Consider the following 16,861-nt stretch of genomic DNA (forward strand, 5'->3'; position numbering starts at 1 on the left):
GGGATAACTATTGCTGTGCACCATTCAGTGGACACAAAGCCTAATGTGAGACTATGATTGAACATGGTGCTTAGGTGAGGAGCCAGTTCATTCTGAAGTTCATGTAAAATGCAGCCTGGGATGTTGTCCGGTCCCATGGATGCTGTGTTTTTGGCTTTAGAGAGTGCAGCTTTTACCTGCATAGTTGTGATTACAGGGACTCTGTATTCTTCCTGTATACATATGGGCCCTTTAGGGGATGAGGGAGGGTAAAGTTAGCACTGAACCTATCTGCAATATCAGTTGGTTCTGTAATTTTCATGTCATTGTGCTGTAACTCAGAGCAGATCTGGGTGTTGCCACTGAGATTCTTGACATAGCTATAGAATGCTTTGTGGTTGTCCCTAGAATCAGTGGTGATTTTGTTTTCATAGCTAGCTTTGGAGGATCTTATAAGGGATCTCAGCTTCTTACTGAGGCTGACCAGGGAACTCCTCCACTCATGGGATTTTACTCTCTTTTGCAACAGTTTCTTCCTTTTGTTGTAGAGTTTGTTTATGGCAGGGGACCACCAAATTAGCTTCCTTTTTTTGGAGGATAGCGTCTTGGTTCTATTTGGGACAGCACGATCCATGCACTTGTGTAAGTGCTTATAGAGTGCATTTGTGTAGGATTCAGCAGTCATAACTGTATTGTCTGTCTGCATGGGTGTCATATGGGAAATCATATCTTTATACCTCTCTCATCTGGGAAAACACTTGAATGCTTTGAGAAAACATTTTCTCCAAGCCATTTATTTTTTCTCAGGTTGTCTGCTAGAGACATAAAAACAGACATAAAACTGCAAAGCATACCTTTGTCTGCTAGAAAAAAATGTATAATATTCAATATTCTTTTTCATTTACTTGCTTTCTCTTAAAACCTGTTACTAGATTAAGTTAATGGCCTTAACCTAGTCATTCCCCTATGCAAGAATGAGAAAAAGCACACAATTTTTTCTTTTGTCATGCTCTTTTAACCAGATTTTGTTTTACATTGCAGTGAGTACATTTCTTAAAACTGAACAAGGAGAAAGAGATAGGGAGAAAGAAAAAAACAGAAGCACCTATTTACATCAGTATCTCCATTACACTTAAAAATAACTGAAAAAAAAACTTTATAACATGCAAAGAAACTCATCCACTATAAAATTTACTCCTTTTCTGCCTGTTATACAATGAGTAGTCATTCTCTACACTCTGCTGTCTCTCACTTTTAGTACTTTGTCCTTCTGTCACTGTTTTGTCAGAATCATCTCCTTCTGCTGGTAAGATTTCATCTTTACTATTAAAGGTCTGGGTTGTTTTCTCACAGCCAGGTTTTGAGCATATAGACAATGTGGCCTTTCAGTTAACAATTCCTGTTGTGGAATACAAGTCCAATTGCTTATTTGTGCTTTCATAAAATTAATACACTCTTTTCCTTCTATCTTCTCTTATACAACTAAAAATCTCAGGTTTTCCTTATGTGCTTTGTCCTCTATTATTTTTGAAACATCTCCTGGTGTGCACTCTCATATTAAGCCAGCCTTTTCTTCATTTTAACCTCTGAGTTTTGCAGTTTTATCGCCTTAATTGAATATCTTTTTAAAACCTCTTACATTTTTTCAGCTTTTTATTGTTTGAGTTGATATACTCCATCAGTTTTTCATTTATTTTAATCAGTTCTGTGGTGTGCAGTTGTCTTATAATTTCCTCTAGGTTGCTGGAAGTCATCTGGAACTTGCACTGCTTTTTGCTGAACAGCTGCACTGCTCTTGCCAGTCAGGGTTTTTTGTCACCTTTTGTAGCTGATTTTCCTTCCATTCCTCTGTATTTCTTTTTTCCTGGCATCTAGGCAGTGCACTTACCAACCAGTTACTGGAATTTACCCAGAAATCAAGGTCCATTGGCTTTCTCTGCTAAGTTTCTGATTTCACACTTGGAGAGCTAGAATTATGCTGTTACTCAATGTGCAGCCATCTTGGAAGTCTACCCATTCAGGAGCTACTGATTCAGTTCTAACCAAACATCTGTCTCAATTTTTAGCAATGCATGTATGTCTATTAAGAAATGAATCAGTACTTACAGTTTCAGTGGTTGCAGAGGATGAAACACGTATGATTCAGCATGGCAAAAGCAGGCAAAACAAAATGATGAGGAAAAGCACAGTGACTGTAGTGATGATTGGCCCACAGCAAAAATAAGCATTTTTGGGATGGAGAAAGTTGTGAAGAAATTATATACAAATATGTTGGATGGGCTGTTCATTGAGCAAACAAAAACAATCACCAAAAAGTTGTAGACCAAGGGCCTTAATCACAGATGACTTTGAAAAGGAATGCTGTTTGGATAAGACACTGTCTAAATTGATGTCCAAAAGGCAGGATGAATCAGTAATGTTGGAATAGGAAGTAAGAAAAAATATTGTCGGACTTGAAGAAGAATCACTGAAAGTTGAATCAGACCAGGATGAGGTAGCAGAATCACAGTTTTTAACTTCCTGGTCAATTAGAAAGTGTAACTTAACTGTATTAAGTTCAGGATGCAAGCTTGATGGCAGATGTAGAAACAGGTTGGAGAACAAATATTTCACAGATGATTCTTGATTTGGTTTGGAGGCAAAATATCTTGGGTATGACTTCTGGGTGCAGTGATGTCCCTGGTTTGTCATCTTATTTGGCTGGAGATAGATTCTACTAGTTCCTGTGGCCTGATGTCAGAAGTATCTCGGTTATACTCATCACAAGAGAAAGTCTTTTTGACAATAGACACATGGATCCAGGTGAGGAGGCCTCCACAATGGCTGACAGTAGCAGTTGTGAGGAAAACCGAGCATGGTCCTTTCCATCTGGGTCTAAGTGAGTTTCTCTGGGAATGGACTTAGATACATACAAAGTCTTCAGAGTGCAGGTCATGGTGATCTTGCTCTGTTGGTCATAGGGCTGTATGCAGAATGACACTATGGTATTTCTTCAAGCGAGAACGCAGGGATTTACAACTTGAAAGCATTATTTCATCAATATATTGTGATTCTAAATTCTTAGTGGGGTAGCCGGCATTCTCATGGGTCTGTCCATGAGGATTTCAAGAGCGGACAATTTTCTATGGGTACTAACTGCACTTCTAATATTAAATAATGCTAAAGATAATGCTTCTCACCATTTAAGGCCAGTTTCTTCACAAACTTTAGCTAGTCTAAGCTTAATAGTCTAATTTATCTCTCTCAAATATCCCAGAGCCTGGGGTTAATGGGGGCAATGAAACTGCAATTTAATGTTTAATACTGTACAATACTGATGTATTACTTGGTTAGACAGGATGCTACAGGGAAGACCAAATCTAGGAATAAGTTCTGACAATAATTTTTTTTTGCTACTGTGTGTGAATCATTCTTAACACAATATGCTTCTCCCCATCTAGGAAAAATATCAACTATCACTAAAGCATGTTGAAATTTCTACACATGAGGAAATTCAGATAAGTCCCACTAAAGGAGACAGAAGGGTCCCCAAGGCTTTTTCAGTGACTGAATATGTGCAGGTACTGATTTAAAAACATATTTTAAACAAGTTACACAAGTATTTATAAAATGTTAAATGATTTCATAGAGATGAGGGGCATACCAATCACTGGAAATTTGTTTTATTAATGCATTTCTATCCAAATGAAAAGGCAAGTCATAGGTTTTTACCAATTGATATAGGAAATTTAGTACGGATACTAGTCGATCATCTGGTACCACAAAAGGTCCAGATAATGACTGCAGCCATTGGTTATCCACATCGTTCTCTTGGAGTTCACTGTCTGATGTTGAAAAGACAATAACTTCTACAAAGAAAAGTTGTTGTAATCATTCATTTGCTGCACAAATATAGCCTGAACAGGATAAAACAATGCTATTTGTCTTTCTGCCAAAACTGTAAATGTGTTATTTTTCGTAACAAAAGATTCATTGGATTTATATGCAGCACATTTAACTACAGCTATCTACCTTGGTAATAATAAAGCAAGTAACAATTCAGTAACAAAACAGCATTTGTAATAACTGGCTTTCTTTCCAAAATGTAGCAAAATTGTGGACAACACCACAGGCATAACAAGTTAGTGAAAATGATTACTGCCTGATCTTTGCCAGTTTTACAGGCTTCAGTTATAACTTCAAGTTCAGCTACTTGAGCAGATACATTTCCATTTAATTGTCCATTTAATAAAACTTTGTCTTCTGTGCAAATGGAAAAGACTGCTACAAGTTCATCATCATCTCTGCGAACACAGGAGCCATCAAAGAAAAGAATCAGGTTCGAATTCTGTAAAGGAATGCCTTTCAAATCTAATGTAGGAGGAAGCACAGTGTTAGTAATAACTACACCATCGTGAGGTTCACCATCATCCACTGTAGGTATTAAAAAAGCAGGGTTAAGTGGAGGACATTGAGCAATCTGTGGGTTATTAAGTAAAGACAAATCATATTTAGATAATCATGGTGTAGATAAATATTGCATTTTGGTCTTCAGTAAGAAAGCTTCTACAAAATGCGAAATTGCCACGTAAGTCTTGTGCCCAAGAGTTATTGAAACCGCTATGTCTACTATGTGCACTTTTCAGGCCTCCACCCTAAGGCAGTGTGGGTGGGGTTGCAGCTACAGGATCAAGATTTGTACTAAAATAAACAACAGGTCTAAAACTCTACATTGTGCTAACAATCCTAATGATACATTATTTCTTTCACTACAAAACAGGAAAAAATATTTTGGTATAATCTGGTACCCAAATTCCAGGAGAATTTAAAAGTAATGTTTTCAGCTGTACAAAAGTTTGTTCCTGATGATTCTGCCATTGTAAAAGTTTAGCGGTATCTTTCTTTAACAGTTCTTACAAAGGTTTTACCACTTCTGCATAGTGAGAAATCCATTATCAACAGTAACCAGTTAAACCCAGAAAAGCTTGCAGCTATTTCAATGTAGTAAGGCATGGTGCAGTTTGTATTGCAACAATATATGAAGGCAAAATCAGTTCTAGCACCCTCTGAAATGAGATGTCCCAAGTATTGAACTTGCGATTTCCACAACTGCATTTTTTCTTTATTAACCTTAAATCCTAATACTGTTAACTGAATCAAAAGAAAAATAGTGTCTTGTTTACAGTCATGTATAGTTCTTGAATCTAAAAGCAAATAATCTAAATACTTAATCAAAGTAGACTGACAAGGCAACTTAATCAGGTCTAATTGTTTCTTCATTTCTCTAGAGAAAAGGGTTGAAGATTCTACATACCCCTGTGGTAATCTAGTCCATGTGTACTACTGTCCTTGAAGTAAAAGCAAACAGATATGTACAGGGATAGAAAATAAGACAGATGAATTATCTATCATTGAGAAGGTGGAGATATTTGAAGGAATAGAGTTCAGTATTGTTGCAAGGTTAGGAGCAACTGGAAATGTTGGCTCTACTACAGCATTCACTGCACTTAAATCTTTTACAAACCTATATGTACTTTTTTGTTTTCTAAACTGGTAAAACAGGAGTATTACATCTGAGTTGGGACAATGTTACCTTGTTATAACAAGGCAGAAATAACAGGTTTGATTTCTTTCTCTGCTTTTACCAACAAAAGATACTGAACTATCATAGGCAAGTGCTCACAAGATTTTAGTGTTATACAGAAAGATTCTGCATCTTTTATGAACCCTACCTCATTGTCATGGGTAGTCCAGAGCTTCAGAGGGCTAACAGTTAATTCATCCATACTAGTATTTTCTGCCTTTTGCTCTGCTGTTATGAAAGCAAAAAGGGCATCTTCATCTGAACAGATAGTATTTGAATATAATTCATTAGGAATATCTAAAATACACTATCAGGTGTACAATAAACAGCACCTCTAAGTTTACATAGTAAATCTCTACCTAACAGATTTAAAGGAGCCAAATTTCCTACAATAAAAGAATGCTGATCATCTAGCAGACCAATTTGAATGTGAACCATTTTAGTTTTTGGATAATGTATGTTTAGAAAGTGGAAGTTGTTCAGCATTTGCTGATGTAATCATAGATCTAGTAGCTTCTGTAACTATAAAAAAAATGGATAGCTGTATATTGCACTGTAATATTGACAAAAGGACCATCTTGAACGATTAGTACCAAGGGAAATGACTGTGCTTCCTGCTTATTGCTGGTGTAATGAGTTTGCTGCCACACTGTTGGCTGCTAAGCAGTGTTCCATACAAGAGGGTTTCTTTCAGGTTGCTGTGATATGTGAATGTTTGGCAAAGTTGCTTGCCACCCTGCAAATGGGCATACATTTCTCCAGTCCCTGTTTGACCACAGTTAAAACAACTATTTAATAATGGTGCACCCTGAGGTGCCTATGGTGAATCAGGGGAATCATAATTTTGCTAATACTGTCCTGAGAGATGCTAAAAGAATTGGACTCTGTCTCTTCACTCATGATTTCTTCTTTTCTTTCCCTGCCCTCAGGTATTGGTATTGAACTGATGGAGCTGAATATTTTCTAACTTTTTCTTTTGTTCCTTTTCTTTTCAAAGTATATTATCTGCTACACATTCTACCTGATTTACAATTTCATCAATGCCTAAGCTTGGCCAATTCAAACAAACCTTCTTAATTTTTTCTTGTATAGGTGGAAACAAACCCTCTACAAAAGCTGTTAACAAAACCCGAGCTAATGCAAACTGGGTGACAGAAAACAATGATACAACATGAAAACCAGTTTAAGCCACTTGGCTCCAATCCTTTTTTTCTCATTTAGTATCATGTGATGTTTTTTAAATTTCTGATTGGTGGTTCAATTGTATAAATTAATTGTGCGGGTTTTAATTAACCAGTGCTGATGAAGTTCCATTATTTGGGAATTAAAGTGATTAACTGGTGAATAAAGGATTTAGAACCAAGTGGCTTAAACTGGTTTTCATGTTGTATCATTGGTTTCTGTGACCCAATTTGCATTCGTTTGGGTTTTGTTAACAGTTTATTGCTTTTTTTTTGTTCCTCTACAAAAGCTGCTGACAACCCACTGGCAGCTGCACCTTCCGTAGGGTCTAGATGTCTAGTGAAGGCCTCAAATACATCTTTCGTGCATTGTAATTATGCATTAGTAGATTCATTCTCTCTTTGTACAATAGTATTTATTCTTGTCCAATTAAGGGCAGGGGCATGCTGTGGTTATGGCTTGTAAGAGGTTATTTCTAGCAGGAAGAAATCCATCATTTGTATGTTTTGGAATGTTTTCACCTATGTTAGATTTATCCCTTATGTTCATAAAAATATCAGGAGGTCTTGAGGCTTTTAATATGGCTCTCAGGTTTTTGATGGAAGATGTTTGCATATTTTACTGAATGTGTTCGAATGGGAGGGAGAGAATGTAGAATAGTTTGAAAATCCACTGTACTCCATGGTTGTACTACTCTTATGGTAGGTTCAGACTCACAATCTCTAGCTGCTGCTGCTACTATGGGGTTTGGTACTTTTTGCAAGGGTTGCATTTGTGTGGAAGGTATTTCAGAATCAGTAGAAGAGTCATAATCTGTCTCTTCTCCTGCAAGTTGAATGGCAGGAGATGTCTACTGAAATTCCACCCCAATGACAATCAAAGTTAAAGTAAATCATTTTTACCCAAAGTGCTAGTTTTTACTGACTGACTTTTATTAGGAAATCTTTTTAATTTTCCCCTGAATTTATGCTTGTGATACAGTTGTTTCCCTTTAATAGCTATGTGCATTAACATTTGATTGTACAGTATTATTGAATGATCTTATTGATGGAGTCTAGTATTATAACACAACCTAAAGGAGAGAATGGAAGTGCTGGATGTAACTTGGGCTGTATTTGGGGAAGTGGTGGTAGTTTATGCAAACATCACCTCCACCTGCCCTCTAAGATAGGGAGAACTGTCAGCTTCTTGAGGCACGGGTGGGTGACAAGGTGGAAGGGTGAAAAAAAGTAATGGAGATCACTCATCAAGATTCTGGCTGCATGAATAATAATTTCTGTTAATTGTCTTAATGAATACATAACCCAGGAATGGGATTTTTGAGCTGCACATTTTTGTAATATATTTACTGTTCTATTAGCTGCCTGCAGCTGTGACTTAAACCTAGCTGAGTTATATTTTAAGCTTCTAACTATGGATTCCTTTTCCTTATTTTTAGATTCTTCTTGCCAGTCATTAAAAGCTGATTAACAAGAGGCTGGTACCTTATTACTCCTATGTTTTATTTTATTTTTTTAGATTTTCTAATTTTTTTTTAATCAAAAGTACCTTTTTTCCAGAAACTTTAAAGCTCTATCATTTCTTATGAGCTTGGACTATTTTATCAGATAATTACAGATGTCTCTACCATACCTATTAAACATGTGCTTGCCTGGAGTCCTATACTATGGCATTTTAAGCCACTTGTACTGGTACCCATTATAAAAAAAAACACTCTCATATCGAAGGGATAGATCCATGATTATAATTAGGGTCACTTACATTTCCAATAAAGGAATTCTCTGTTCCTTTTCCTTATTTTTGATTAGAATCCACTGTCACTCCTGAGAAGGATACTATGTCCTTCTGACAAGGAAACTCAGTCATTGTGACAAGAATACTGTGTCACTGTATATATTGATTAGACCCCACTAGCACATAATTATATCAAAAGCATGTTAGTATAGCAAATTACACATGCATACAATTTCCTTGATTCATACAATTAACCTGCTTACATTCAATCCAAACCAGTGCAGAAAGCTTTAGTAAAGCTTACCTGTAGACACTTCAACTCTGCTGTGATTTCAAATTGCATATTGTTACACCAGAAACTTACCTGACAGAAAACCTCACTCTCTTTTTTGCCCAATGGCAATTTCAACACACAAATAGCTCAGAATTCAGAGTAAGCACAGCACCAAACTGTTAAGGTACCAAATAACTTTCCTTATCAACAGTTCTTCAGAGAATAACAATCTCTTTTATTACACAGAAAGACACATATGTGGGAGACTAGGAAATCACGATCCTATCTCCTTGAACTACAAAAATCAACATGTTCTATACCTTTTTCATGAAAAGCAACACTGTTGTAACAATTATAGAACAACCACTGACCAATTAGTAATGAATATTACAATATTAATTTTGCTAAGATCTCCTCACTGCTTTTTTTTAAGATTTTTTTTATTAATTTAACATATTTACAGTATATACAGAGAGGAAGAAATTTAACATGACAAACTGTTATACAATGTCAGGAATGCATTGAATCATCAAAGTAATCTTATACTATTAACACATTAAGAGTCTTAATATTTTTACAGCAATATTTCAAGGCTATCCTGACCATTAAAAGTCTTTGTATTATTTGTAGCTCTAGTTCCAATCACTTCTTTTTCAGTTTTATATGCTATTACTGTTAAATTTAAAAATTCTATGAATGTATGAATTTGACTTCCAGTTTTTTGTAATAACTTTTCTAGCTGCTGCCAGGAGACTCCAGAGCAGTTTTTGTTGTTTGCATGTTACAGTAAAAGAAAGTAGAACATTCATTAGTATTATTATTGATCTAGTTAAAAAGCAATTATCAGATCATACCCCCTTAAAAACATACGTATCTCTTCTCAATATACAATGATTTTTTCACAATCCATAAATATGTGTGCCCAGTCAGCTTCTACACCTTTACTACATCTCCATCAGACTGACAAGGTCATTTTATTAATTTTATAAGGCGTAACAAACATTCTACGTATATATTTCCACGTAAACGTTCCAGTATAAACTTGAAGAAGTTTGACTAACTGATTTACATAACAAAGTTTCATTCTACCATCTAATGAGTCACTCAGTCCACTACTATCTAAAAAGTTCCAGAATTTTGCATCAAAATTATTTATTTATAATTACCGTATATAACTTGGACAAACTTCCTTTGTATAGCACTCAAAATTATTATTAGTTATAATTAACTTATATAACTTGGGCAAGCTTCCTTTGTAGGCCAATTTACCCCCAATGATAGCATTCATATAATGGGGAATACTGTTCTGTTCCTCTTCACTCATATTATCTAGAAATGTATTTAATTTCTTATTGATGGATAATTTTCACTGTTTAACAGATTCATCCAACTTGCAATCTTTCATTAAATATTCTGGTGACTTTGCTTTTACTTTTTCAAAGTAATCAGACCGTAATAACTAATCAATTCCTTTTTTGTAAATTCATTTTAACATTGTTATGAGTTTCCATAAATGTAGAGATGTGTACAGTGGTAAAGCACAAAAGTTTCCATTTTGATATTAATAGAGTTTTAAATACATATTTTAACTGATTTAAGAGTCACAAAAATCACCTGCAAACTCTCTGCAAATCTGCCAAAATGTTTTATAAATAATAAATTGTGCTATCCTCTCTTCTTCACTAAACTACAAGGCACTCCCCTGGATGATTTTAAACACTCAGGACTCAAACAATAAAAATCACCCGCAAGCTCTCTGCAAATCTGCCTAAATGCTTTAAAAATAAGAAAGTGTGTATAAATGTTTTTTCCTTTTTTTGGCTTTTCAATAATCAATGTTATTTGGCTTGAATAGTTTAATATAAATGTGTTTGCTACACTTGCAATCTGTGTAGTGTGCACACCACCCTTCCCTCCCAGCTTATTTTAATTAGGAATTGTACTTTCAGCAGTTTCTGATTCCACTGTGCTTAGTTAAGGAGGAGTACCAAACACCCTTAAGCTAATATTCTTTATAAGCTGCAAATGCACCCTTATATACTTTACTACTTTGCACCCCATACTTAACTGACCCTATAACCAGCATCTTAAATAGATTTGCTGCAGCCTCACTGATAATTTTTTTTCTGAGTACTTACCTGCTGGTTCTTGTTCTCTGGGATGTCATCCTGCTCAGGTTGCTCTCCATGCTCACTTTGCTCCCCTACCCTGCCCTCTAATCCCTCCTGCCCCACTACCTCTACATTTAAACCTATCCACACCACGCCCATTCCTCTGCCAGTTCCACCCCACTCATCCCCTTCCTCTGTTAGCTCCACCCTCCTCATCCATATTCTCCATCTCTAAACATATTCCTATTGATATCACACTAGCACCCTATCTACATACTACTCCCCTTCCGTCATTTCTACAAACTTTATTACTCTTCTTAAATTACCCACTTAAGTAGTTTGTCTGATTAACTCTCTAATAATCCCTAATATAAAATGATTCTCCTTACTCTTCTTTCACCAATGCTTTCCTCCCTCTCTTCACTATCATCATATCTAGTCCATATCCAACCTATTCTAAGCTCTCCTACAGACACTACCTCTTACACCAATAACACAAATTACTGCTCCCTGCCCATCACTACTCATCGCTTTCATACAGACAATATATTGTTCTTTAAACCCAAAGTCTTTCAGGGACAGCTATACCTTTTTAACATTATACTTGCTGAGAATTTAACCAAAAATTTAACCAAAATGAAATCCTGTCTTTACTATACAATCTTGAAATTCCTCCAGCTCTGTGGTGACATCCACCCTAACCCTGGTCCCAACATCTCACAATCCACATCTTCAACTTATATTTCAGGTACAGAAAATCTGCTTACATTTATCTGAGTAAACACACATAGCATGTGCAAGAAAATGTCTGAGTTGCATGCTTGGATGACTGCACAATCTCCTGACATACTAGTAATAGGTTCATAGGTGTTAAGTAGGCTAATGACCACAAGGGCCTTTTTAAGCCTAGCTATGAATCCCAAATCTCTGACAAGTTCTGATACTCTTGATAAGTGTAAGCATGGGCCTGGGAGATGAACCATTTACAGGTTACCTGTGTCCATTAGAGACATAGGTGCCAAACCAGGGATGAATTTCCAGTTTCCCATCCAATTGTCCAAGTTGCACTTGAATTGAGTTAGGGAGGAACTCTGCTTCACATGGATGGGGAGCCTATTCCATATTTGGGTAGTCTCTGAGATACATACCTATCTCTCCAGCAGGTCCTATTTATATCACAGGCAAAGTTTAAGTATTTAGAAAGGGTAATTCTTTAGAAAGGCTAATTCTGGTGCTGTTTGTTTTGTGGATATGCAGGAGGTTCATCAGAGTGGGGTCTGACAATGCCCTATATCCCAGGCATAGATCTCTCCTCAAAAGCCTGTAGGAGACAAAATACAGGGATAGGGCTGTGAAGTGGTCAGCATAGGACATATTACTTATGCCCTGTATACTTTTATTGAGGAACCTCTGTGTACGTTCCAGTTGTTGGATATGCCTGGTTAGGTACATACCAAAGGGGGGCTGTACTCAATGATAGGTCTGATGAATGCTGAATACAGTGGAACAATGACTTCCTTAGACTTAGATGCCATACCTTTGTTTATAAGTTGCGCAACATAGAATGATTTCCTCATCACTGTAGACACATGATGATCAAAGGCTAGATTACTATCTGTGTGTGTCCCTAAATCCCTGACTACTGGGTCAACTCTAAGGGGTGTGTTATCAATATGATAGTTACCAGGGATGGATGACTTCTGAAAGGATACTGTTATGCATTTCTTGGCATTTAGTTTTAGTCCATGGCTGTGACACCAGTTGTTTGTCTGTGTCAGCCCTTCCTGGAGAACATTTGGTCAGTGTGAGATTCAATGACTGCTCCTAATTTGCAATCATCTGCAAATTTAGTCAGCCAAGACCACTGCCATTGGCCTTGACTTCTGAGAAGTAAATGCCAAAAAGGAGTGGACCAAGGACTGATCCCTGAGGGACTCCACTTGTGACTGGCCTCTTTGTAGAGGTGGAGTCCTCAATTGTAACTTCCTGGGCCCTGTCTGTGAGCCATTTGGCTATCCACCGGGTGACATACAGATTTGTACCTAACTTCTTGAATTTGTCAACAATGCCTGAGTGGGGTATTGTGTCAAATGCCTTGGCCAGGTCAAGGTAGGCAGTGTGAATGATTTTGCCCTCATCCATTGCTTTGGTGACCTTCTCAAAGAAGTCTACCAGGCTGGGTAGACATGATCTGCCCTTGACAAAATCAAACTTGGTTGGGTCCAGTGTCTGGAGGTTTACTATATCTCTGTTGATCATCTCCATGATAATTCTTCCCATGGCTTTACATATAAGACTAGTAAGACATATGGGTCTGTAGTTTCCAGGGTCTGTAGATGACCCACCTTTATGCAGAGGGATTACTGTTGCATTTCTCCATTCATGAGGCATGAAGCCTGTTTGCAGGCTACAGTTAAATAGTAATTTTCAGAGGCCCTGATAGGTCATGTTTCATGCTATTTAGAAGGCATCCTGGGATACTGTCTGGGCCCACTGATGCAGTGTTCTTGGTCTTAGAGAGTGCATTAAGGACCTGTTCTTTAGTGATAGTAGGGGGAGTTATATTTGATGATATTTCTTAAGAGAAGGTTGAGGGGGAGAGAGGAGTAAAGTTGAAGCTGAATTTATCAGCCAGGAGGTTTGCTATATCTTCTGGCACAATATAGGTGGCTCCATTTACAATGAGCTCTGCATACAATTGTGTATTGCCTTTGAGGTTGCAGACATAGCTAAAGAATGCTTTGTCATTGCCCTTGGCCTGGGAAGCCAACCTTACCTCAAATTTGGCTTTGGTAGACTTTATTTGTTCTTTAAGTTGTTTGTTTAGTTTGATAAGAGTGCTTTCATCCTACTGGATACTGCACCTCCTAATTTTTGCCATGATTTTCTTCCTTCTGTTATATAGATGACTGATTTTATTATTCCACCAGGGTGGCTTGTTTTTTGAGTTAGTTCTATACTTCCTCCTGTTGGGTACAAATGTCACTATGCAGCTATTAACATGCTTGTACAGGATTTCTGTGAATAGTTCTGCACAGGCAGAAGTGATCACATGGTTTATGGGGGCTTGACATTTTGCCAGGTTCTCACTTAATAGCAGGAGGTTAGCCTTAGAATAGTTCCTGAATTTTCCAGGTTTAGCTGGTGGCCCAGGTTTTATTTTTACTTCAAAGGAGACCATTTTGTGGTCTGATCTTGCCAGGGAAGGCATTACAGTAGGAGGTGTGCTGCAGTCTCCCATATTAGTGAAGACCAGAGCCAGTATGGTTGCACTCCTGGTTGGTGTATTGACTATCTGGTCCAGGGAGTTTGTGTTTACAAAATCCAGGAATCTCTGTGCCTGTGCTTTTGGTGTCATATATGATTCCCAGTTAATAGTGGGCTAATTAAAGTTGTCCATGAATATGGTATTGGGTTGGATGGTTAGTGTTTCTAATAAGTTTAAATACATGGTATGGGTTTCTTGAGTCATAGAGGGGGAACGCATAGCTTGCAAGGGAGTGGTATTGGATTTTACCTATGGTGGTTTGAACATGGAGCAACTCAAGTGTATTGTCCTGTTTGACCAGCCTTGAAGAATATTTATTTTTGATGTAAATAGAGACACCGCCACCTTTAGTCCCTGCCTGTGAAGTAGCTGGCCTACATTTGTGGAAGGCATTATAAGCTTGCAATGTTGGTGTGCTCTCCACAGCTTTAAATCATATCTCAGTGACCTTACAGACATCAGCATTCTCTAGGGTAAAGAGAGCTTCTAGGGAGTGGAGTTTTTTGTTTAGACTTCTAGCACTGAACAGTAATACCATTAGATTTTCTTGGTTTTGATTTTCTATGTCGAAATTACTTTCAGTTTGGCATTGCCTAAAAAGGCACTATGGGAGAAGACAATGTTTTATCTAATATTCGAAAGCCTAGAAGGGAGAGGTGCAGACCATCTCTAGCAAAGCAGCGTGGTCTGTTGACCATCTCCTTCCATGCTGACAAATACTGCACCCCCTTAGAATGACACCAGAAACTAAGCCAATTATAACTCGTATTGTGGCATCATCCTTGGAGAGGGTAAAATGCTGCTCATTGCTAGGCTCATACCAGCCTGAGACACACTTTCCAAGAGCTCCATGATGTCTCTCTTTATATAGTCTAGGGAGGTACGTCTCAGGTCATTTACTCCCACATGGACAATGACTGAGTTATATTGGTAACTGTGGTCCAATGATCTGAGTGCATGCATAATGTGGTGGATGCTAGCACCTGATAAGCAACTGACCATAACTTTCCCTTACTTAGCCTGGTGAGAGGGACATCAGTGTGTCTCACGATGGAGTCTCCAATGACTAGAATGTTAGATTGTGTGATGACTTGCCTTACTGGCTTAGAGGTGGAGGCTCCATGAGATATAGCTGTATGTGTTGATGTGGGTGTTGTTTTGAAAGAGTAAATTTGGGGCTGCTGAGGGTATTTGTTATTTGTACTTCATCTAGGAGATCTATATGGTTTAGGAAGGTTACATGCAAGTGCCTCAGCATATGTGGGTGTATACATCTGCTTTGAATTGTGCGTGATGGGTGCAGCGTGTGTACTACTAACAGCCTTATATTGATATTAGGAGTACTTTTATGTGAGAGCTTTGCCTCCAGTGACATTGTGTAAATACATCTCTCACATACCATATCAGTTTGTTTGAGAATTAACTGGTTGTCAGTAAACATGAGGCAATTTCTGCATTGCTTCATGATGCCCATATCCACCAAGCCAGTAATGGAGACGGTATGAAAGTTCATATCCATGGCAACTGACCCTTTTTTATTGATTAGACAGTTGGAGTGAGAATATCAGTCACTGACAGTAGTATCCGGTTTGCAACTGTGTGCAGTGCTTTCACTGCAGACTAGTTGTCCTGTGTGCAACTAGGTATTTGAGAAATTTAAATTGTGCTTTTACAGGAAAAATGTCACTCAAGGTGTCTGAGTCTATACAGAGCACTGCCAAACATTTGAGGGGAAGCAAATACATAAAAACTGAAAATTTAAGGATGAAGTATTTAGGCAGATATTCTGAAGTTAGAAACAAATCAGGCAGTACTTACTGAAAATAAAGAATTAGCTTGTCAAGAATGATGAAAAGAGGGGTGTCTCATGAATGGCTACTACTACTGATGATCCCATCACAGCTTCACTCAGTTGGGATACAATGCTCCTTTGCTTCTTCTCTCATTAGGAGCAAAATGTTAGCATCACTCCCAAGAAGAGACGTAGGCCACAGCCTGTTTGGTGAGCCACAGTCTTGTCTGAGATGATGCAAGGGTCTGTAGGCTTGTAGCCTTTTTCTGGTAAATGCCTTGAATAGCAACCAGACCAATCAGGTACATTAAGCACAGACACGCACTCTCCAACCAGAAGCAGTCAGGAATCAATGCACTCTGCTCCTTCTCCGACCAGGATCAGAATATAAGCACAGATTCCAAGCTGTCACCTATAAAATAGTTATTAGGCTTTCTAGTGATCAGCAGTCTCCAGAAATTAATGTCCCTGTACTCATTCTCTCACCAGGAGAAAACAGAAGCACTAATCCCAAGATGACTACTGAGAGGCAAAATGTGGGCTTTCCAGTAACTGGTTGCCTTACCATAGATGCTTAAAGGTAAGATGAAGAAAAAAAATGTTTATTCTAAACACTGCAGTGTGCACTAAGCAGTTAGATATGAAAATGGGTAACTTCAGTTTTAGCTATTTAAAAAGTTAATTGTGGAGAGCCACTATTTTTTAAAAGAGCAAGATAGATTGAAAGGGGTGGGCACTTTTGTATTCTGGTACTTTGGAATACAATAGGATGGCCAATAAGTTTAAATAGCTGAAGGGGAGTGATTTCACAAAATGATAATTTTGTGCTTACTCATACCAGCTAGTGAAACGAGAGAGGGAATGAGATATATTTCAAATTAACATAAGGGGCAGGCAACTAGAAACACAGTGGTGCTCAAGAACACAACAGTAACAGGGTGCAAGGGTGGGAAAAATT

The sequence above is a fragment of the Protopterus annectens genome, chromosome 14.part0, assembly GCF_019279795.1.
Source record: "Protopterus annectens isolate FY-2018-M chromosome 14.part0, PAN1.0, whole genome shotgun sequence".
Taxonomy (NCBI): Eukaryota; Metazoa; Chordata; order Ceratodontiformes; family Protopteridae; genus Protopterus; species Protopterus annectens.